Source organism: Mesocricetus auratus, unplaced genomic scaffold (assembly GCF_017639785.1).
Source record: "Mesocricetus auratus isolate SY011 unplaced genomic scaffold, BCM_Maur_2.0 Super-Scaffold_100037, whole genome shotgun sequence".
Lineage (NCBI taxonomy): Eukaryota > Metazoa > Chordata > Mammalia > Rodentia > Cricetidae > Mesocricetus > Mesocricetus auratus.
Window position 1 is genome coordinate 362,291 of NW_024429215.1, and position 25,728 is coordinate 388,018.

The 25,728-nt window shown below is 41.3% G+C and overlaps 1 pseudogene; it reads right to left on the reverse strand.

The window, feature by feature from the left end:
- Positions 1-1,674: 1,674 nt before the first annotated feature.
- Positions 1,675-14,425, reverse strand: LOC110339393 (annotated as a pseudogene).
- Between the last annotated feature and the right edge of the window lie 11,303 nt (positions 14,426-25,728).

Consider the following 25,728-nt stretch of genomic DNA (forward strand, 5'->3'; position numbering starts at 1 on the left):
TATAGGACACTATGCAAACAGCGCCAAAAGAAAATTTTGTAGCACTAAATGTCTACTGTTTTGGATCTCTGGGGGCCCCTTGGGTCAAAGTTGTAGATCGTAGAATGCACTGTTTGCCAGTACTACAGTCTCTTCAAAACACTTTTTTGTTTGTTTAGACCTAGGGATTCCAGCTGGGCTGGATGCCCCACTATGCCACCTGCCCCTAGTCACCCCTCCCAAACCCCACACCCCAAAATTCCCACCAGAATGGGAACTAAGTCCCTAGGCAGGTGTTTATATTCCGGCATCTGTACAGTCCTGCCCTTGGGGTTCTGACTGGATATGCCTGTAGCTGCAATCACCAAAAGCACCATCTGTGCAAATTCACTAATTTCCCTTTAAAATGGGCCTGGTCTGCTTCTGATATTTCCCTCTGCTTCTTGGCCTGTCTCTGTCTCTATCTCTCTCCACATCTATCTTCTCTTCTGCAGCTCCTGTTCCCACAGGATGCTTCCCTCTAACTCCTCCTTCACTTTCTCCTAATAAAAATCCCTAAACATATGCTGTTTCTTGGGTTCTTCTCTTGAGTGCTGCTTTTTAAAATTGAGATAGTGGAGAGGGATGGGATGGGTTATGAGCTAAGCCACCCTTGAATTTTTATGTGTGCCCAATTTTGGAACTAGGTAAAGGAACTTTCAGATTAAATGCATTTCAGGGAGATAAAATCCAATAAATAAGAAAGCAGGAATTACAAGACTATGTTTTTATATGGCTGGTCAGAAGTATGAATTTGTGATGCACAGCAAAATCAGAGACAAAATTAAATTTTGTCTGCAAAATGATTTCTTGTTTAGAGACAGGGTCAATGCAATCCTTGTTGTCTTGGAACTCACTCTGTACATCAGGAAGTCCTCAAACTCAGCCAACCCCCTGACCCTGTCTCCTGAGTATGGCATTAAAGGCTTGTACTATCATGCCTGACACTGTTATGAATCCTTGAATTTTGAACAAAAGATAAATGTTTTATGACAGCTTTTCCCAGGGGCTGGAGATATCACTTAGTGGTTAAGAATGCTGGCTGCTCTTTCAGAGGACATGGGTTTGATTCCCAGCACACACACAGCAGTTCACTATTGCCTGAAACTCCAGCATTGGGGAGTCTGTCCTCCACCTGTACCAGGACTTCATGGAGTGCACAATAAAAAAAAAGCAGGGAAAACACACATATATAGTAAAAGAAACAAAAAGCTTTTAGTGCAGTAACATTGGGAGAATTTTAATTTGTCATAAACTCTGTGATATTTTCTAATTTTAAACCTCTTAAAGGTTTTCACAAGTTTCTTATATTTGTATTTCAATTATATATACGGTTGTTGTTTGTAAGCAGAGAATATCAGAAAATAGTATGTTACACTATTTATCTTTTTATTTTTTATTTTTGGTTTTTCAAGACAGGGTCTCTCTGTGGCTTTGGAACCTGTCTTGGAACTAGCTCTTGTAGACCAGGCTGGCCTCGAACTCACAGATATCCACCTGCCTTTGCCTCCCAAGTGCTGGGATTAAAGGTGTGTGCCACCAACGCCCGGCTTGTTACACTATTTATAATTTTGTTTGTCTGTCCATCTGTTAAGACTTGTAACTTTAAGGATATGTCAGTCTTGGCATTTGTAAGGTTTCTTTTCAGTATGAATATTCTGATATGTTCTAAGATCTAGGAAAAGATTTGTCATATTCCATACAACTCCAAGGTCTCTCCTCAGTATTTACCCTCTGATGTCTTACAAAATGTGACATCTTGGTAAAGGACTTGTCCAATTCAATACATGTGTAGGGTTTCTCCTAATGTGAACTCTGATGTCTTCTAAGTTGTGAGTACCAGGTAAAGAACTTATCACATTGCTTATATTTGTGACTTTTTTCTCCAGTACAAACTCTGATGTCTTCTAAATTGTGAGTTCCAGGTAAAGGACTTGCCACATTGCTTGCAACTGTAAGGTCTCTCTCCAGTATGAACTCTCTAATGTCTTCTAAGATGTGAGTCCTGTGTAAAGAACTTGTCACATTTGTTAGATTTGTAAGGTTTCTCCTCAGTGTGAACCCTCTGATGCATTCTAAATTGTGAGTTCCAAGTAGAGGATTTTTCATATTCCATACATGTGTAAGGTTTCTCCATAGTATGAAGGCTTTGGTGTATTTTCCAACTAGAATGCTGTGTAAAGGATTTTTTATTAATGTTGCACTGGTAGGGCTTAATTCCAGTATGAATTCTCTCATGATCATTGAGGTAGGACCCAGTCCTGAAGCATTTCTTGCATTTTTCACACTGCTGTGGATTTTCTTCTATGTAGATTGGTTGTTGCAAAAGCCTGTATGCAGAGCTCAAAGAGTCATCATAGTCTCCCTGCCTGTGCTCTTTCTCTGCAGTGTAGACTCTCTGATCTTGAGTGATGCTGGAACACAAATTTAAAGATACCTCACAGTCTTTAGATTGACAAGGTTCTTCTCCAGTGTGCATGCTTTCATGTCTGTCTGGGTTTGATGAGTCAACAGAGGCATCCCTGTGACTACTGCATGTGTACTTATTAGAGTTTTCTGTAGATTCACTTGTTCTATTTAGTACACATGTTGAGGGTCATGAAGCAGTTTGTCAAGCTCATCACAATGACAAGATTCCTTTTCAGTCTTCACATGGTGATGGATAGGATCACATATGAAATAGTTCTCTGAAAATGAGTACAGTTCAGATTAATAGGGCTTGTTCCAGTAATAAACATATGATATATGACTATCTTCCTAAGTTGTCATTTAACATAAGTGAACCTGGAACTATTGAGATTAAAATTCCCAGTAATGGACAATTTTCATTCACTCTAATTGTATGGCTTGTCACGAACACATCATGACAGCCTTCAAAGGTCAGTGAGTTACAACAGATATTTCATCTTTGTCAAAAATCTCTAACTGGAAAACTATGCAAAAAATAACTGATGGCTGTGAATTAGCTGTAGGATAGAGCTCACTGAAAGATTATATTTAGAATACATGTCTCCATCTTTAAAAATTTCTTATCAGAAAATGATGAAGAGGAGTGTAATCCAATCCCAGGTTTACAACATTTATACTTAGTAATGGATGCAAAGACACTATTCTAGATATCACCGGCTCTAGCTTGTTTGAGGCAGGGCTGTCATGGGCAGTTATTGCTTACTTCTGTCAGTTAGTCTCAGAGTTCCACACACCATTGTGTTTCTTAACTTTCCTCACAGGGTTATTCTCAGATCCACTCTGACTTCTGATATTATTTCCCAGAGGACATCTGTATATTCATCACTGGGAAAAAACTGAAGGATGTACCATGAAGATATGCATACAAGGAAGGCAATTACAGCATAACATTACTTCAAAGATCCAAGTTAGACTTAAAAGTTTGGAAAATTATTCCAGTCCAATTTCAACACAGTCAAATAAAACTATTTTGAGTAGTATTAAGTCACTACAAGACAGGTGTAATAAGACAGAAGGCATTCTAACAGTTATTACAACAGTGAGGATGCATCCTAGGGCCAGGACACTGCACTAGGTTAAGTGACCAGGAATCATATCAAATGGAATTGAATATCAAAAAACCCATTCTCAGCTCTTGCTTCCTCTTTCACTTGAAGCCTTCACTGTTCTCTTGCTGATTCACTAGCCCACTCTAGTTGTGGCTACTCCCTTCTCTCCTCTTCCAGGGCAACCTCATTCTTTCCAAACAGGTTATCACGGTTACCTTGCATACAATAATCCGCCAGTTCTTTCAGGCAGCCCATTACCCATGCTAGAACTTTTAGAAATAATACAGAAGTCGAACACAGTACTGGGCTCAGTATATAAAAACATAAAACAGAGGAATTTAACCAAGCTTTCTGGATTCATATTTCTTGTCAAAATTCTCAGTATATTTAGTATTTTCATGTTATTTACCTTGCATTTTTCTCACAATTAAAAATGTGAAATTGCGGTCTACCGAGTGAGTTCCAGGACAGGCTCCAAAACAATATAGAGAAACCCTGTCTCGAAAAACCAAAAAAAAAAATGTGAAATTGCAATAATGGATGTGGAGCTTTAAGATATAAGTGGAAATGTTATATGCTACTGAGTCTACGGATAAATCTTGCCACCAAAATAAAAAGTGGAATGCAATTTGGAAAGAGAAACCTAAATAGCATGAGAAATTCTTCCAAACTACTAAATTTACCCTGTCTCCTTTTTGTTTTTTTCAGGACAGCTTAACAGATTTTACAACATATTAAGTTATAATATACAAAAGATGGGTTTGGAATTCAACAAGCAAAATGTTCTCACCCACTAAGACCAGGCTGCTGTAATTTTCTAACATCATGTCAATGTAGAAAGCCCACTGAGCAGAGTCCAGGCATTCCCACTCCTCCGAATGTCAACACACCCTGAAATAAAACGTATGGATTGAACAAGCGCTACTTGGATGGTTATCTATCTGTTATGGATATGATGGGTTTTTAAGACTTTTCTTTACTTCTTTAGATTTATTTATTTATTATGTATACAGCATTCTGCCTGCATGTATGCCTGCATGCTAGAAGATGGCACCAAAGCTCATTATAGATGGCTGTGAGCCACCATGTGGTTGCTGGGAATTGAACTCAGGACCTCTTCAAGAGCAGCCTGGGCTCTTAAATTCTGAGCCATTGCTCCAGCCCAGACATGGTTATCTGTCTGTTATGGATATGGTGTTTATGTCACATAGGATCACATTGTACATGTCTCAGCTTTAAATGCTATATCTGTAGGTCATGCTAAAACACTGACACATATCCATCCTGTCTGTATTTGTGCCTTACATGACACTATTCTAACAGTCTCAGTTGGGATGTTTAAACTCTAAGTCCAATGGCACACCATTAATTAGGGAAGAGGAAGGTATAGAAGGCAGAATATGACTGATTTTATAGAGAAGAGTTTTGGTTTTTTTCCCACAGTAGCAAGGATTGTAACAGCACTACATACTGTCAATTTTAACATTGACATATGAGGTAAGCAGCCTATGGAGTTAATTTTATGACAATATTTGGGCCAGTATGAATAGAGAAAAATCTGCATCAGTAATATTTGATTGAATTAAAAAACTCCCTAAGAATATGCATAAGCTAAGAGAGACAAATGACAATTTCAGAAGGTTTTTTTTTGAGTATTTCATTTCACTCACAAGCAGTAATAAAAACTGAAGGAACTCCAAGAAATACATCAAAAAATGTTTAAGGCATAGGTAAGTGAATCCCTACCAGTGAAACTTTGAATAAGGCTAATAGCAAGAATTTACCACATATGAAATTAATTTTATATCAAGGAAATAAAACTGCACATCAACAAATGGGCTAAACAGACACTTTTTAAAGACAGAAATTCTAATGGCCAACAAACATTGAAAAATGTGCTCAGGATCACAAAAAGGCCACCATGGAAAGTGAAACTACTTAAAAGTACTGACTCAAGCCTTCCTGTGAAAAAATCCCACATAGGGACCTAGAGGCAGTACAAACCAAGCTGCATCAGTGGCCGCCATTCCTGTCTTGACCGCCCCACCCCCACCCCAATAGAGAGGTGATTGCCAGAGCTGTTGTAGCCCAGCTCTCCCTCTTCAAGTCCCTTGACATTCTGCCATGAGACCCTCCCTTCCACTGAATCCTTGAGAGAGAGAGACAGAGACAGAGACAGAGAGAGAGAGAGAGAGAGAGAGAGAGAGAGAGAGAGAGAGAGAGAGACCTGGAGGAAGAACAAGACACCCAACATTGGCAATCATTCCAGCACAATCTAGAAGAGAAGAGAGGATAGAGCCTTGAAACCATACCCAACAGGAGAGGGAAAGACCCCACCTATACCCACTTGAAGAAGAGATGGGAACACATACAACAACAGAAAGACATATATGACACTACCAGAGGCTAGGGACTCTACACCAGCAAGACCTGAACATCCCAATGCATATGAAACAGAAGAGAATGACCTTAAAAAACATTTCATGAAAATGATAGAGGACCTCAAAGAGGACATGAGAAAATCTCTTAAAGAAATGGAAGAAAAAAACAAACCAAAAAACACAATAAATCAACAAATCTCTAAAAGAAAGCATGGAAAGCCAAGGAAAAACAATCAAACAGATGTAGGAAACAATTCAAACAGTTCAAGACCTGAAAACTGAAATAGAGACAATAAAGTAAATACTGAGGGAATGATGGAAATAGAAAAGCTGGGTAAATGATCAGGAAGTACAGATGCAAGCATAACCAACAGAGTACAAGAGATGGATGACAGAATCTCAGGTGCTGAAGACAAACTAGAGGAAATAGATTCATTGACCAAAGAAAATCTTAAATCCAACAAATCCTCAACACAAAATATTCAGGTAATATGGGATATTGTGAAAAGACCAAACCTAAGAGTAATAGGAATATAAGAAGGTGTAGAAGCCCAGCTCAAAGGTGCAGAAAACATATTCAACAAAATCAAAGAAGAAAACTTTCCCAACCTGAAGAAGGACATGCCTATGAAAGTACAACAAGGTAACCTAACACCAAATATACTGAACTAAAAAAAGTTCCCTAGCCACATAATAATCAAAATGCCAAATACGTGGAATAAAGAAAGAATATTAAGAGCAGCAAAGGAAAAAGGCCAAGTAATATATAAATGCAGACTTATCAGAATTACACCCAACTTCTCCATGGAAACTCTGAAAGTCAGAAGGCCCTGGATAGATGTTCCACAAACATTAAGAGACCATGGATGCCATCCCAGACTACTATACCCAGCAAAACTCTCAATCAATATAGATGAAGAAAACAAGATATTCCATAACAAAACCAGATTTACACAATACATACCCACAAATCCAGCCTTACAGAAAGTTCTGAAAGGAAAATGCCAACTCAAGGAAGTTAACTACACTCAGAAAAACATAGACAATAGATAATCTAACTTTACCAAAAGCCAGAATTAGGGGGAAAACTCACACACAATAACACCACCAAAACCAAATTCAAGACAAACAGAATCAACAATCAAGTCATTAACATACCTCCATATCAATGGTCTTAACTCAACTATAAAAAGACACAGGCTAACAGAATGGATACGAAGATAGACTCCATGCTTCTGTTGCATACAAGAAACACACCTCATCTTCAAAGACAGATGTTACCTCAGAGTCAAGGGTCAGTGAAAGATTTTACAATCAAATGACCCTATGAAGCAAGTGGGTATAGCTATCCTATTTTACAAATTAGACTTCAAACTAAAATTAATCAAAAGTGATGAAGAAGGGCATTTCATATTCATCATAGGAAAAATACATCAAGATGAAGTCTCAATTCTGAACATCTGTACACCAAATACAAAGGCACAAACATTGGTAAAGGAAACATTATGTAAACACCAATCACACAATCACACATTAAACCCCACATACTTATAGTAGGAGACTTCAACACCCCATTCTTACCACTGGACAGGACTACCAGACAGATTTAACAAATAAAGGATCTAACAGAAGTTATGACCCAATTGGGTTTAACAGACATCTATAGAACATTCGATCTAACCACAAAAGAATATACCTTATTCTCAGCACCACATGGAACCTGCTCTAAAATTGACCACATACTCAAACCTCTACAAAATAATTGGAATAACACCCTGTATCCTACTGGATCACCATGATTTAAAGTCAGAATTCAAGAATAACACAAATTGCAGAAACACTACAAACTCATGGAAACTGAACAATGCTCAACTGCATCACTCCTGGGTAAAGGAAGAAATGGAGAAAGAAATCAAAGACTTCCTAGAATTCAATGAAAATGAAGGCACAACATACCCAAACTTATGGGTCACTGTGAAAGCAGTGCTAAGAAGAAAGTTCATACCACTAAGTGCCCATGTAAACAAACTGGAGAATAGTCACACTAGAGAATTAACAGAACAACTGAAAGCTCTAGAAAAAAAAGAAGCAAAATCAGCTAGGAGGAGTAGATACAAGGAAATAATCAAATTGAGAGCTGATATCAATAAAGTAGAAACAAAGAAAAAGATATAAAGAATCAATGAAACAAAGAGATGGTTCTTTGAAAAATCATCAAGATAGACAAACCTTCACCCAACCTAACCAAAAGGCAGAGAGAGAACATGCAAGTTAATAACATGGGAAATGAAAAGGGAAACATAACAACAGATACTGGGAAAATCCAGAGAATTATCATGTCATACTTTGAAAACCTGTACTCCACAAAATTGGAAAACTGAAAGGAAATGGATGATTTTTGGATAGATATCACTTACCAAAATTAAATCAAGAACAGAGAAGCAATTTAAATAGACAAATAACCCCTAACGAAATAGAAGCAGCCATCAAGTCTTCCAACCAAAAAAAGTTGAGGGCCAGATGGTTTCAGTGTGGCATTCTACCAGAAATTCAAAGAAGAGCTAATGCCAATACTCTTGAAATTGTTTCACACAATAGAAGCAAAAGGATCATTTCCAAACTCTTTTTATGAGGCTACAATTACCTTGTATCCAAACTGCAAAAAGACACAACTAAGAGAGAGAACTACAGAACAATGTCTCTCATGAACATTGATTCAAAATACTCAATAGAATACTTGCAAATTGAATCCAAGAACACATGAGAAAAATCATACACCATGATCAAGTAGACTTCATTTCAGGCATGGAGTAATGGTTCAACATATGGAAATCAATCAATGTAATTCATCATATAAACAATCTGAAAATGAAAAATCACATGATCATCTCAGTAGATGCTGTAAAAGCCTTTGACAAAATCCAACACCCATTCACGATAAAGGTGTTGAGGAGATCATGGATAACAGGAACCTACCTAATCATAATAAAAGCTATATACAGCAAACCAACAGCCAACATAAAAGTAAACAGATGAAAACTCAAGGTGATTCCTCTAAAATCAGGAACAAGATAAGGCTGATCCTTCTCTCCATACCTCTCCAATATTGTACTTGAAGTTCTAGCTAAGCAATAAGACAACAAAAGGAGATGAAGGGGATACAAAACTGGAAAAGAAGAAGTCAAGCTTTCACTTTTTGCAGATGATATGATAGTTTATATGAGTGACCTGAAAAATGCTACCAGGAAACTCCTACAGCTGATTAACACCTTCAGCAAAGAGGCAGGGTACGAGATCAACTAAAAAAATCAGTAGCCCTACTATGTACAGACAATAAAAGGACTGAGAAAGAAATAAAAGAAACATCACCCTTTACAATTGCCACAAACATCATAAAATACCTCAGGGAAATGCTAACCAAACAAGTGAAAGACCTGTATCGCAAGAACTTTGAGTCATTAAAGAAAGAAATTAAAGAAGATACAAGAAAATGGAAAGATCTCCCATGCTCTTGAATAGGTAGGATCAACATAGTAAAAATCTTACCAAAGCAATCTACAGATTCAATGCAATCCCCATTAAAATCCCAGCACAATTCTTCACAGACCTTGAAAGGACTATTCTCAACTTTATATGGAAAACCAAATGACCCAGGATAGCCACAACAACCTTTTACAATAACAGAACTTCTGGAGGAATCACCATGCCTGACTTCAATCTCTATTATAGAGCTATAGTCCTGAAAACAGCTTGGTATTGGCACAAAAATAGACAGGTAGACCAATGGAATCCAATTGAAAATTCTGATATTAACCCATACACCTACAGACACCTGATCTTTGACAAAGAAGCTAAAATTATACAATGGAAAAAAGAAAGCATTTTCAATAAATGGTGCTGGCATAACTAGATGCATACATGTAGAAGATTGCAGATAGGTCCATATCTATCACCATGCACAAAACTTAAGTTCAAATGGATCAAAGACTTCAACATAAATCCAGTCACACTGAATGTCTCAGAAGAGAGTGTGGGAGGCACCCTTGAACGAACTGGCACCGGACACCACTTCCTGAATGTAATTCCAGTAGCATAGATGCTGAGATTTACAATTAAAAAGTGCGACATCATGAAACTGAAAAGCTTCTGTATGGCAAAAGACATACTCTCTTTAGATTAAACAGCAGCCCCTAGAATGGGAGACGATCTTCGCCATCCTCACTTCAGAGGGTTGATTTCCAAAATATACAAAAAAACTCAAGAATCTAGTCCTCAAAACGCCAAATAATTCAACTAAAAAGTGGGGCACAAACTAAACAGAGAATTCTCAATAGGGGAATCTGAAATGGCTAAAAGACACTAAAGAAAGTGCTCAAATTCATTAGCTAACAGGGAAATGCAAATCAAAACAACTCTAAGATGTTATCTTACATCTGTTAGTATGGCTAAAATCAAAAACACCAGCCGGGCGTTGGTGGCACACGCCTTTAATACCAGCACTTGGGAGGCAGAGGCAGGTGGATCTCTGTGAGTTCGAGGCCAGCCTGGTCAACAAAGTGAGTTCCAGGACAGCCTCCAAAGCCACAAAGAAACCCTGTCTCGAAAAAACCAAACAAACAAACAAACAAAAAAAAGAAATAAAATCAAAAACACCAACCACAGTTTATGCTGGAGAGGATGTGGAGAAAGGGGAATGATTCTCCATTGCTGGTGGGAGTACGAACTTGTACAGCCACTTTGGAAATCATTATAGCAGTTTCTCTGGAAAACGGGAACCAGTCTACCTCAAGATCCAGCAATTCCACTCTTAGGCTTATACTCAGAGGCTGCACATTCAAACAATAAGGACATCTGTTCACTTATGTTCATAGCAGCATTACTTTTAATAGCCAGAAACTAGAAGCAACCTAGATGTTACTCAATGGAAGAATGGTTACAGAAAATGAGGTGCATTTACACAATGGAGCACTACTCAGCAAAAAACAAAACAAAACAAAAAAACAAAGGAATCTTGAAATTTGGAGGCTAATGGATGGAACTAGAAGAAACCATCCTAAGCAAGGTAATTCAGTCACAAAAGACAAATATGGTATATATGGATTCCAGACATAGTAAAAAGGATTACCAGCCTACAATCCACACCTCCAGAGAAGCTAGGAAATGAACACCAGTTATGGAAAAGAATATTAAGCTCTTCTAGTTCTAATTCTGTCAAGGGTTTCTGGAGTTTGGGGGTGGATAAGCAAATCAAAATATATTTGCTTGTGAAATATGAAATCCCATGTGAGGCTCCAGAGCTTCTGTGCCCTGCATCGACTCTACCTGTATAGACTACATTGAGTTTTACAGTCTTGTGTCTGCTTATTGCAGTGTGTAGCTTATTGTCATCTTGTCACAGAATTGATCATAATAAAAATCTTTAAATTATAAGAAGTCAAAAATTACAAGCTTTTAATCCATAAATGTACAACATATTTAGATAGACAGTGGAAATGACCACTGACCTGTGACATATATACCGGACACTCAGCCATTTCTTCCTGTTTCTCTTCTTTGAGTTTCTCTTTCAAGGACACTGAACACATGGCTCACTTCCCTATAAAATAAAGGTTCAGAATGTATGAGTAATACTGTTAGAGAACAATGTCAAACCACATGAAAAGACCCAAGAAAAAAATATGACCAGGGGTCTGGTCAATGATCCTAAAGACAGGAGAGCATGGAAAGACATTTGAAGCTTGAAGAGAAAAATCACCATTAAGCACTATGTAACAAAAAGAACATGGCTCTGTTAAAATTGATGTAGACCAAGTCAGTCACCAACAACACAACTGATTTCACTAAAGCAGCACTGCAGAAAATAAATTAGAGGCAAAACACACACAGGAGCGTCAGAGGAATCTCCATGTGAACATGGAAAATAATAACTTTCATGTGAAGAGTAGATAAATACCGGAGAACTGGAAAGAAGATGACTACTACCAAAAATCCAACAGCAACAACATAAAAACCAAACCACAGGAAATAAAAGGGCCATGAACAAAAAAAAAAAAAAAAAAAAAAAAAACAAGCCACACTGAAAATCAAAATAAAGAATCCTCTTAGTGTTTGTAGAATATCTATATAGGACCTTCTGGCTTTCAGATTTTCCATGGAGAAGTCAGGCTTGATTCTGATAGGTATACCTTTGTATGTTACTTGTCATTTTTCCTTTGCTGCTCTTAATATTATTTTTTTTATTCTGTATGTTTGGGGTTTTGATTATTATGTGGCATATCAGTGAGGAGGCCTCGGTAATCTTTCAGGCCTCGGGTACTAGATCTTTATCCCTGGCATACGAATGGACTTTGGGAGCCCATTCCACATGGAGGGATACTCTATCTGCCTGGACACATGGTGGAGAGCCTAGACCCTGCCCCAGATGATATAACAGACTTTGTAGTGTTGGGGTTCCCTGAATTGAAGAGGGGGCCCCCAAGCTGTATTCGTTGCCCCAAGAATCAAGAGTACACATGCCAATTGATGCAACACGCAAGAGGCTTTAATTAGGCATCTGCAGATGGGCCTCTCTGTCAGTTTTTAGACCAATTGGTCCTGAGGTTCAGTTACAATCAGCTTTTAAAGACAATAACCACAAGCCTTTGGGAGGGGTCCCTATCTTGTGGTGTGGGGGGGGGTACGTGACTACTGACCAGGGGAAGTAGATGTCTTCCTGACCTACACATTGTAAATTCCCCAAACCTTGGTATGAGTTAATCATCTCTCCCTAAGTAAATGGTGGTTATCATCTCCTTGTTTCCCATGAATCTTGTTTGCCCATCTCTGATGCCCTGGTCAGTTCGTCACAGGTGGTCAGCAGCTGGGAATTTGGCCTTTTGTGGGTTTACAGCCCTTCTGCAATTAAGGTTGCTAAACCATACATCCCATTCTGTGGTCTTTCATTCCTCCCTTTTCTCTAGGGCATAGTTTTAATCATAAAACTTTTTAAGGGGCTTGATATTATTGGGTTAGGACGAGGGCCTGGGTAATAGACAGCCTCTCTCATATAAATTGCAAAAGCCTGTTAAGGAGACAGGGGGTGAGCCCAGTATTACAGGCCCACCATAGTCCTTGGTTGGGTACCAGGTACATAGAGCCCATGTTAGTTTTGGGTTGTAGGAGGGTTTGGTTACAGAGGTCCTGGTGGGACCTGGGGACATTTCCCAAGCATGTGCCCTTTCCTGAGACTTGGGTGAGGGTCAGCTGTTGGGGAGCATGTGGGGTTCCCTCAGTTGGGGAGGGGTAACAGAAAAGCATTAAGCATAACAAGACAATCAAGCAGTTTGTGAGAGTCTTAGCTTGAGCGGGTTTTGAGTGCGCTGTAACTTCCATTTTGTTTACCTGTCCTCTGCTGAACCTCCGCTGGCCACGGCCTTCTTGGCGTGAGAGGCATGGATCCATGCTGCAATCCCATCAACGTTGAGAGCCGTGGGGGTCATCAGGATCACGGTGTAAGGGCTTTTCCAGCAGAGTTCAAGAGTCTTAGCTTGGTGGCGTTGGACGTACACGGAGTCCCCGAACTGGAACGGGTGAGGCACTGTGGAATTTCCGGCCTGGTATACTGCAGCCAGTGGTTTCCAGATCTGATTCTGTACTAGTTGAAGAGCATGTAACCGGGCCTGGATGGATGGGGATCAATGGAATGATTAGGGTCTATGGGAAGTGTACTCAGGATAGGCGGGGGCCCTCCAAATAGGATCTCAAATGGAGTTAGCCCATGCACTGAAGGGATGTTCTGAACTTGGAACAGTGCCATGGGTAGGAGTCGTACCCAGTCTCTAGTGCCAGTCTCTATGGTCAATTTGGTTAAGGTCTCTTTAATTGTTCTGTTCATTCTCTCTACCTGTCCTGAACTTTGCGTCTGTATGCACAATGTAGTTTCCAATCAATTCCCAATGTTTTAGCCACCAGCTGACTCACCTGAGAGACAAAGACCCTATTACCTTGGGTAGCCCGAACCATGGGAAGATCTCTTCAAGGATTTTCTTGACCACCACCTGTGCAGTCTCACGCTTGGTGGGAAATGCCTCAGTCCATCCTGAAAAAGTGTCTATGAAAACCAGAAGGTACCTGTTTCCAAGGCTTCCAGGTTTGATTTCAGTGAAGTCAACTTCCCAGTTAGTTCCTAGTGGCTCCTCTCTGACTCTAATCCCCTCAGGCAGCTTGAGCCGCCCCACCCTGTGTTTACTTTGGTGCAGGGAGCACAGGAACTGGTGATTTGTTGAAGGAGGCTGTTGAGGTTGTGGATGTAATAAAATTGCTCCTCTCGTTGTAGGAGCTCTTAGAGTTTCTTATGTCTGAGGTGAGTCCATGGGTGTAACTGGAGTAGGAGTTCTTTGGATGTTGGGGTCCCTCGAATTGAGGAGGGGTCCCCAAGCTGGATTTAGGAATGTGGCTGCCCCGAACTGCAACTTGTCGGGGTTGAGGAGCAGCACCTGATAATGGGTCATTTGTGCATTTGAAAGTCATCTACCGGGCGGCTGTCAGGCCACAGCTTCTATTGCATGGGGGACCACCACTGTGAGTGGCTGACCCAAAGTCAATTTGTGTACATCTTTGGCGAGGACAGCCACTACAGCCACCATTCGGAGGCATGGGGGCCATCCTGACACTACATTGTCCAGTTTCTTTGAGAAGTATGCTACCAGCCTCTTTCATGGCCCAAGCTGCTGGGTTAGGACTCCTTTTGCCAGTCTTGCCCTTTCATCCACGTAGAGGATGAAGGGCTTGTTTATATTGGGGAGACTCAGGGCAGGTGCTGTAGGCAAGGCCCATTTGATATTGTCAAAGGCCTCCTGGTGCTCCTTTTTCCATACAAAGGGGGCCATAACTTTAGTCAAAGGGTAGAGTGGGGCTGCTAATTCTGCAGAGCCAGGATTCCAGAGACAGCAGAACCCCATACTACCCAGAAACTCATGCAATTTTTGGGTGGGGGAATCAGGGCTATGGCCTGTTTTCCTCCCTCCATCAGCCAGCGCTGACTGTCCTGAAGCCAATACCCTAGGTAGGTGACTTGCTTCTTACAGAACTGAGCCTTTTTTGCTGATGCCCGATATCCCAATTCCCCCAACCTTTGTAATAATGCCCCAGTACCTTGGAAGCAGTCATATTCTGATTCTGGGGCCAGAAAGAGATCATCTACATATTGGAGTAAAATTATATTGGGGTTGTGGACTCAGAAGTCTGCTAAATCTCAGTGCAGGACTTCATCAGAGAGGGTTGGTGAGTTCTTGAACCCTTGAGGGAGTCACGTCCTTATGAGCTAGCCAGAGAACTCTGTACAGGGATCTTTCCATTCAAAGGCAAATAGGGGCTGACTCTGAGGGCTCAGTCTGAGGCAAAAGAATGCATCTTTAAGGTTGAGTACTGTATACCAGATGTGGCTTGGAGGCAGCGTGCTCAGTAAATTGTAAGGGTTGGGTACTGTTGGATGAATGTCCTCTGTCCTCTGATTCACTTCCCGGAGGTCCTGCACTGGCCTATAGTCCCCCGCATCTGGCTTCTTCACAGGGAGGAAGGGAGTGTTCCAAGGACTATGACAGGGTTTAAGGGTACCCGATTGCATTAGCTTGGTCTTGCTTTGTCGCCCAGGTCTCTCGCCTGTCTAGGCCTATTTTTAGACTCCTGCACTACGGTGGCCAAATTTTTTGTTAATTTCTGATTGTGCTTTCTACCTCTCTTGTTCTCTCTCTCTCTCCTCCTGCAACTTACATAGCCTCTCCTCCTCTTCCTGCGTCTCCCAAAATTTTGTTAATTCCTGATTGCGCTTTCTATCTTTCTTGTTCTCTCTCTCTCCTCCTGCAACTTATGTAGCCTCTCTTCCTTCTCTTCCTGTGTCTCCCTTTTGTTAAAAATCTTTTCAGCCTCCTTTACTAAGTCCTGCAGGGTATATCCCTGCAGCCCCTCAAGGCATTGTAACTTAGTGCATGTATCGGGTACTGACTGTATGATGAATGACATGATTATGTCAGCTTCCCTCTCCTGGGCCTGGGGGTCAAAAGGAGTATATATTCTGTAAGCCTCCATGAGGCGCTCTAGAACCCTGGCGGGGGTTTCTTCCTTACCTTGAGTTACTGCACCTACCTTGGCCAAATTTGTGGGGCGTCTCCCTGCCCCTTTGAGATCCGCCAACAGAGTCTGGCAATAGAGACTGTGACACTCCCCACTGTGTGGTGGGTTGAAGTCCCATTCTGGGCAGGTTAAGGGAAAGTGTGCCTCTATCTCATTAGGAAGCTAGGTAGGTCTCCCGTCTGGCCCCAGGATGTTCTTTCTAGCTTCCAGGAGGACTCTCTGCCTCTCCTCAGTTGTAAGGAGAGTTTGTAGTAGCTGCTGGAAATCATCCCATGAGGATGGACTCAATGAGACCTGTTAGGGCCTGGGGGTCTTGTGAGAAAGAAGGGTTATGAGTTTTCAAGTTGTAGAGATCAGCAGAGGAAAGGGCCAGTATTGGTAGTTCCCTTCCCCCATCAAGTGGAGTAGCAAAGCCTGGGAGGTCCCCCGCTCATCGGCTCCCTCCGCTACTCAGAGGGGGAACCAAATCTCATTATAGATGGTTGTAAACCACCATGTAGTTACTGGGAATTTAACTCAGGAACAAATTCTCTCTCTCTCTCTCTTTCTTTCTTTCTCTCTCTCTCTCTCTCTCTCTCTCTCTCTCTCTCTCTCTCTCTCTCTCTCTCTCTCTCTCTCTCTCTCTCTCTCTCTCTCTCTCATCTCCCCAAACTGCCCCTCAAGTCAGACATGTCAAGATCGTGGGGATCTAAATCTCATTCTGAATCTACATCTAGAAAATCAATCCATAAGATTTCAAAGTCTGTTCCCTTCCTCGGGAAGAGGGTCAGCACAGAGCCCTCATAGCTCAGGTCCCAGGTTGGTTCCAGTAACACATGGAATTTAGGACTGGTTCCTTCCTGCTGAATGGAATTTAGGACTGGTGTCTTCCTGTTGAGTGGAATGCTTGCATCCAATGTTGCTGAAGGTCAGACTGGGGCTGTGGTGTCTACATGAGATCCTCCATACCTGAAATACCTGTGCTGCGCTTTTCCCACAGAGGCGGGATGTGTGTCAGGGGAATGGGCTGGATCACACTCTTACTTCAGATCCTTGCCAGACTGAGGCAGGGGCCATAAGGAAGGGATAGGATTCAACCCTCCAGGGGTGGGACACCATCATTTTTATTTTTCTTCCTCCAGTGCCAGGAAAGGCTTGACTGGCAATTCCCAGAGAAGGAATGGAGTAGCATTCTGGCATCTCCTTTCCTTGGGAACAAATTTCTCCCATGCACCTGGAGTTTTACTGATTACACTCCCCAGCTATGTGTGAAATGTGTTCTCCATTAGGGCCATAATCTATAAAGAGAAAGGGAAAATTTAACTCCTTAAATCAGGAGAGTCATGGCTGGCGCCTGAGCCCCTTGTTTTCCGAGGGAGGGAGGTAACTGTCCACCACTCCAGTTAACATTCCTTTGCTAATTGCTGGTCATAAAGGTCCCCTGCCAGTTGTAAAGATCCCCCAGCCCAGGGAATAGATGAGACCCTGTGACCCCCATAACCCTGCAACTTCATACCCTATCTCATATTACTCAAATGTATCTTGCTAAAATATATAGTTACTGCTTTACTCTGTATTTTGTATGACCTTAAGTAACCATGGAAACTGAAATTTGTGGCCTTCAGCCTTATGTTCTGCCCCTTTAAAAACTCCTCTTTTTGGCTGGTGAGCATCTCATTTCCTTTACCATGGAAAGAGATCCAGCTGGCCAGCTGAACAATAAATGGAACCCTTTGCTTTTGCATCAGAGAGTCGACTCCTTGGGTTAGTCTCTGGGATTCTGAGAAGCTGGCACAACATTTTTGGTTCCCTGACCAGAAAGTGCAGAACTCTCCCAGGACTCACAACTCTGAGGGTTTCAACCCCAACTAGCTGGGTGAGTACATGTTTTATGTCTGTCTGTTAAGTGCATGTTCTTCTAATCTAGGAATCAAGGTACTTCTATGCATCTAGGTACTCTAGCGAAACAGGTAATATGTAAGAGCTTGGCAGACGTGCCTACAAGGCCAGGCCTGGGGAAGAGAGGAGACTTCCCAACTTCCCTTCTAGGGCAAGTATTCAACCAAGAGTTGGATCAAACCTGCAATCTAGGTAAAACAGGGGTCCACTTGAGGACTGTCTGGGTAAATCTAGGAATCTAGGTATGGGTCCTTTCTTCTTTGTCTCAGTGCTGTGTTTGTTCGTCTGTTTTTCTTGTCTTGATGGACATTGACTCAAGACATACTCTAATGTCCTCCCCTTTGAAAAACAGAGACTTTCCTGCTGCAGTTGCTCCAGGTGGTAAGTTATAGCCTGGTGGGGGACAGTACCCCGGCTCCTTACTGTGCAGAGGCCCTGAGATAAGCTTGGCCCAAGAGGAGCCTGCTCTGCTAGCCTCCTGCCTTAGCCTCCCCAGGCAGCCGAGGAGTGCCACTGAGGCTCCTTGAGCTAGGCAAAAGTGCCTGGGAATGGGCAGGCAGCCAGAGCAGGCTGGCCCTGGGCTTGGAGAGGGAGCTGGTGCTGAACAGGACTTGCCCCGCCCCTCCCTCCCTGCAGGAAAGAGCCTGCCAGGGCTCACAGGGCACAAGCATCCTCCACCACTGCCTCTGTCCTTGGTGGCTGCACGGGTGACAAAGCCTATGGAGAAAGATGGCCACCGGGCCGCACTGGGCTGGCCAAGGGGAGGGTGCCTCCAAGTCTAAGTGCCCAGTTGGCCAGCACTTCCTGGGAAGCTGAGGCCCCACTGTGTCTGGAGGCGGGCAGGGCCCAGGGCCTGTGACTGCTGGAGGGAGGGGCAGCATCCGTGGCTCTGAGCCACCCAGGGAGTGTTGCCCAGTGTTGCCCCTGTGCTGCTGCCCAGTTGAGTGCAGAAAGCAGGACTGCAGCAGGGGTGACGCGTGCACTCTCCTGAGGCCAATAGGACATGTGTGGACTTTTAGAGAACATGCTGCCAGTAGGAAACTCATGGTCCCCCAAAGTTGGCCCTCAATAGCTCACTTGCTCCTCTCGGCTCCCTCCTGCACTAGCAGATGGGATTCCTGTACCCTGTCTCGATAGTTGCCCACTCCTAGCCAAACAGGCTTGGCTTTGTAGTGTAAAGTTACAGCCTCTGGGTGCCAGGGCCCTGTTATGACACTGTCGCCAGACTTCCCTCCAGCAGGACTGCTCTGGTCATCAGATTCAAGGGTTGGTTACAAATTATTATTGGTTAGGGTAATAAAGCATTGTTTTTCAGAAACACTGGCAGCTAAGGACACCTTGTGCCCACCAGGGCTGCCTCCCTTTTTTCCTAAGCCAAATTACATTAAATTATGTCAGTCTGTATAGTTTGGGAAGCTTTGACATCAAAATAAAAGTCAAAGATACATTATGTTTACAAAAATTGATGCTTTTACTTCCACAGGAAAAAATATATATGGGTTTTAGTCATTTAAACCTAATGAGTTACATTTATTTGCCATCATTTTAAAAAATTGGTACATATTATTATTAATTCAGAAAAGGGGGAACTTTGGTAAAAGTTAATAAAAAATAAGACCCATAGAAAGTTTTCCTGTCAGGGGCAGGAAATGCAGTGCCAACACTGAGGTGGAGAAATAAGGCTGAAAATTAGATGGTGCATAAATGATGCTGCCACGATAAGTGGCACACTTGAGGGTATAGGTGACTGTTCATTGTAGAAATTACTCACAAGAGAAAAGCAAGCAACCCAGATGAGTCATAATTTTCCACCACCGAACTAGAAGTGAAAGATCCCAGAGTGGGGAGACCCTCACTCAGGTCTTGGGATAAGCTGACACCCCAATAATTCTAGAGAGACCATTCTAGTTGCAAGTACACGAGGTTTATTTGGGGAACCAGTGCACTGGGGCCGAGCTCATGACCCTCGCACGGGCAGAGGAGTTCGACCCCTAGTAGCTGCAGTCGGGGGCTTTTAAAAGGGAAAAACTGAATCAGGGAGTTAGGCAAACATCATAAAGGATGAGGAAGCTAAATGATAGCTTATGTCTTAACAGGAAGGTTATCTCAAGCAAGCATTCTTTAGGCATTGTACAGTTAAACATTGTGCAGGAATGTGGTGAGCTAGTTCCTGGATCAGGGAGGGTTATCTTTTAAGTTTATCTTGAGGTCTCCGGTTTCTCAGGAGAGGACAGAAGGGCAAGTCACTCTGTGATGGGCTAGTCACTAGGGGTCTAAAAATGTTGAGTTGGGATCTCTCAGAAGCCGAAAGAGAGTGAGCACTCTGCTGTTCAGTCTTTTATTCCTTCCTCCATGCCCCTTGCCATGCCCAAAAGTGGGCCTGGCTAGTGACGTAGTTCCGCTGCTCTGTGTCTATTCATGCTCAAAGTGGGTGTGGTTAGTGGCATGGTTCCACCCTTTCGTTACCACATCTGGATGTGTCTTTAGAGCACCACATGGCTAATGGCGGAGTCCTAAGTTTCCCCCTACAATTCCCCTTTTAGTCTAAAAAAAGGGTCAAAGAAAAGTCATAAAAGTGTCAGAGGAGGATGTAAACTCTGTACTGTGGGCTCTCATATCTGCTATTACTAAATTTAAAAAAATGTAATATGGGTTAAAAATTTTGACCATACCAGGTTGATTCTGTTTAAAAGTTTTGCTTATTTCTCAAAAGAAAATTATGTATACTTGTTAAAAAGGTCTGTCTGTGTTTTCTGGTATGAATGTAAGTTTTATTACAAGGATAGAGCTAAAACAACACTGGTTTAAATATTTGTGCTGTCTAATGCTTACAGCAGCCAGTCATTTATAGACATAGTTCAAAATTTGTCTCAGCTCTGGTCATTAAACGTAGGTTATCAGAAATTCAGTTGTCTTTTTAATAAAGATGGTATTAAAACTGTTTTATAGTTAAATCTGTCAAAAATTAAAACTAGTTAAAAGGTTAAAACTAGTAACATTGGGTATTGATAACAAATTTAACAGTCACCCAGGTGATAATGGTTTTAAAGACATAAAGGGTGCTTTATTTTTGATATTGCAAAAGACATTAAAGGATATTTAATTCTTTTTAAAAATAGTTTTAAAAATGTTTAAGTTTATAAGGTTGTAAGATATTTGTGCTTGTGTTGCATTGTTTATATTTGTACTTCAATCAAAGAGCTAAAATTTAAGATCACAGCCATAGGTTCCATATGCTAACCAAAAGTTGAGATGTTTCTTATGTGCAGTATGACAATGGCCTAAGTTTAACAAATGGCTTAAAATAGCTTCTAAACCTATGGGTCTCAATTCTTTGGGAATTTAAAACAAGGGAAAAAAGGCTCAATCTATAAGGGTAGCCTAGGACCACCAGCATGTCAGATGTCTGCATTGATAACAGAAAAAAAATTGTAATAGGGATTACCATAACATGGGAAGCTTCTTTAAAAGGTCAAAGCATTAAATTTTAAAAGCAAACTGCCAGTATAAAGTCATAGTTTTATAAAAGCTGCTAACCTATTGTAAGATGTTAAGATATACAAGTTACTAGCCATCCTTATAAATAAACAAGTTCATTGTTTATAATCAAGCTAAGTGCTAATCATTTATAACAGGGATAAACTTTACTCAGTTCCCTGTATATGTTTTCAAAGGTTAAGCTTAAAACAAGTAACTAAAAACAAGCTGTCAGATTTACCTAGGCAGACTTCTAATACTACAGAGATCTACAGAATATGACATTTAAAAAGTTGAACAAAAAGCTTATATCAAACAGAGAATCCCAGGTCCTGACAGTGACCCAAAGTCTCTAAACAAGATTACAGGGCACCACAGATTGTGACAATGCTGACCAGTGAGCAAGATGCTCAAATGTGACACCTGCTGCCAGGCAGGACCCGGCTCAGACTGTGGAAAGGCTACAGGACACTGGAGAATTGATTGCACCACCTTTGCCTAGACATAATGAGGTCAGTCTTTTCCATGTCCCTCTTCCTCAGGAAAAAAAAAAAAGAAAACTCTAACCTTATAGACCTGGCAAAGATTTACTTCTGCCTTCAATGCTGTGGAGACCTGGGTATGGCTAACTGTATATGGACTGGACCCTGACATCTTTTTAACATACTCAAAAGTTACATAGAATTTATCCTTCTCAGATCTCTGATAGTATTGATAACTTTGTCATCTTGGCAGCATCAGGCAACCTTGATACAGCTCTTAAGTAAGGATCTGAGGATATAAAGACATACAAATCTCTGGACCCCTGGCAACAACACTCCAAAAGTCAGCAGGAAGTAGCACAGGAAAGAATATATCGCCCCTGTTCCCTGGTTGAGATGCTAAGTCAAAAGGAAACTCTCATACATAGGGGACAAGATACAAATTTTCTAACCTGTATCCCAAACTTCCCCAGAGTTTTTTTAAATTGTCCATTTGTAAACCAAGAATGGAAAGGGGAAAATGAGGGACTAAAAATTAAAATTAATAAAATAAAAATTAATAAGTTAATAAAATAAAAATTAATAAAATTAATAAAATTAAAATTAATAAAATTTTAAAAACTTGGGCCCTAAATCTATACAGAGAAAGGGAACTTATGTGATAAAGGAAAATGTAACTCCTTAAATCAGGGGTGCCATGTCTGACACCTGAGCTCTCAGAGAAGGGGAGGTAACTGTCCACCACTCCTGTTAACATTCCTTTGCTAATTGCTGGTCATAAAGGTCCCCTGCTAGTTGTAAAGATCCCCTGGCCCAGGAGATAACTGACAGACCCCATGACCCCATAACCCTGCAAGCCCATGCCCTGTCTTATCTTACTCAAATGTATCTTGCATAAAATATATAGTTACTGCTTGACTCTGTACTTTGTATGACCTTAAGTAACCATGGAAACTGAAATTTGTGGCTTTTAGCCTTATGGTCTGCCCCTTTAAAAGCTTCTCTTTTTGGCTGGTGGGTGTCTCATTTCCTCTACCATGGAGAGAGATCCGGCTGGCCAGCTTTTGCTTTTGTATCAGAGTGTGGACTCCTTGGTTATTCTCTGGGATTCCGCAAACCTGGCACAACAATAGAGCCTTACATGTTCCAAACAGGAAGAAGGGAGAGCATCTCATGAAACATTTTTTTTTCCTTTGAGGATTTCATTTATTGTGTGGGATGTGAGACTCATTCACACAAAGCTCACACACTTGCCAATTAGTTTGTCCAGAAATACTGAGGAGCCGCAAGGGAGACTAAAAGCAAACAATTTTTAGCCACAGAAACCATATTGCTGCAATTCTGCAACACCCAGTACCAAGTCCTCACGGCAGGGTCCAGGCATTGCCCCTCCTCCAGGGAGAAGCCCACAGTCACACCACTGGCTGTCAACAGACCACAAAAGAAACACAACAGCTTGAACACTCATGTTGATGCACATCTTCAATCCTAGCACTTGGGAGACAGATGTTGTTTCCCAGTTCTGTCTCTAGAGAGATAGTCCTCTAAAGGATTTTAAAGGAGTTACAACACTAAACTACTGAGGAGTCTAAGAAAAATAATGAAATTGTGTACTACATACTCTACTTCTGACTGTATAATTATTTTAAACTAACATTCTGTGATCAGCAGTCCTAAAATGATGGACTTTCTCTGACCTGGACTGTCCTGTTTACAAAGAGAGTTGTGTCATAAACTTTAAGTTTTGGCATATATTACTGTAACTCTATTAGTATCAGCTCAATCAGCACACCCAAGGTACAGTGCTTTATATCTGAAAACGTACTTTCTTCCCTGTGTGCAACCCTTTACCATAAAAAAGAAACTTGCAACTCTTTCTCCAGGCTAAGTCAACTTACTTTCTGTAGCCCTGGCTATTTAGAATATCTTTTCCTGCAGTGTATCTGAACAAAAGCAGTTTTTGTTTCTACAACTTGGTTAACTGTTCCTCATAACCTGTGCAATTTCAGGACCCAACAAAAAAAAAAAAGTTAGTTAGCTGAGTCTTCCAGTTACATACCTGTATCATAAAACTGAGGTCAGCAATCTGTGCAGAGAGTTAATTATTGTCCTAGGTGATTGGCCAGAACTAGCAAGCAAACTGCATGCAATAATACTCAAAAACTTAGACAGCTTAGTTATATGTTCTTGTAAGCTAGAATGCCTTTCAGCCAATAGTTTATCTTAAAAACCATTAGCAAGGCATCTGGTCTAATCTAAATAAATTTTGAAGCTTTATTCAGCTAATAGTATACAGCTGTCTTGGCAACTAGGGACATACAACTATTTTCCTAATATAAACCTGATCTGTTATCTAGAAAGGCTCCTAGGGGGAACTTATAAGCTCCGACTGTGTAGCATATCTTTGTGCTAATTTTTCTTCATCAAAACTCTGTATAAGCTAGCATTATTAACATGCCTTAGACAACAGAGCTTAAGGAGTCATCTTCTTGACAATTCACAAATGCTCAGTAGCTAGGAATGTATTCATGAGACACAGGCAGTTGGGGACTCCCCAGAACTACTAGGGGAAAATTGTAATAGCACATGTGAAATTACACACGGAAGGAAAAGATATTCCATAGTCTATAGCCTTGTGGCCTGTCTTAATTTGGTTTTCCCATCAGAGTTTCTACCTGGAGTGCTGAAACCTTGAATATTAATTGCCACCTGCTGTTGTTATGACATGGCCTTTGGCAGCTTTTCCTGAATATACATCCATATAACATATTGTGCCTGTTAAAACCAGAAGAGGGGTTTGGATGTCCTGGAGCTCAGGTGACAGACTACATGCCCATGTGAAGGTGCTGGGAAATCCAAGTGAGTCTTCTGAAATAGCAGGAAGTGCTTTTAATCACTACGTATTCTCTGAAGCCCAGCAGAACAGTGGGTTTTATTGGGGTGACTTACAGGGGTGTGGGTGAGGGGTTACTTATAGGATCACAAAAGACTCACTGACAGCTGCATCACCCTGTGAGGGTGATGTCTAATGAAGCTGGAAACCTGGGGATCACTGCACAGGTTGCAGGCAGCTCAAGGGAGGTTGGAAGTGACTTTAAAGCCACTCACTACCTCCTCCAGGCAGCTTGTCTTGCGTGGTCCAGGCAGCTTGACTGGTGTCTGTGTTGTGGCCAGTCTGAGCATCTTTTGTGCAGCTCAGCTTGTGTGACAGTGTTATCAGTCCTTATCAATTTCATATGATTGAGGCAGAAGGGCACTAGTGAGTGTGGCCAGTTCCTATGACTTCCCAAAGCTATTAAGTTTTCTATTTCTGAGTTTTAGGAGCTTCTCTGCAGGTCTGAAGGTATCACCTCCCCTCAGAGTAGTGTCTCCCAACTCTTGTGTCATGATCCCTTTGGGGGTCTCATATCACGTATCTTTCATGAGATATTTATAATTCATCACAGTAGCAAAATTATTGCTATGAAATAACAAAGTAATTTTATGGATGGGGATCACCACAGCATGGGGAACTTTATTAAAGTGTTATGTCACCAGGAAACTTGAGAATCACTGTTTTAGGACAGCCCATTCCTTTACCTGTGTTTGAAGGAGAGTCCTCCAAGATGAAGGATTTACTCTCAGGGGAAACTAATACACAATAACCATTCCTGGCACGAACTCTAAGGACTATCTTATCAATGAGCACTAGCCCATCATGTTGCTTTATTCACTCTAGGAGATGGAATCAAACCAGATGTCTATGAACAGAAACACAGGTAATTGAAAAAGTGACACTTATCTATATAAACCAACATATCATTCAGATGCACAAAACAACCTAAGACCCAAAAGTCAAGCATCACATGTTCCCTCACGTATGTG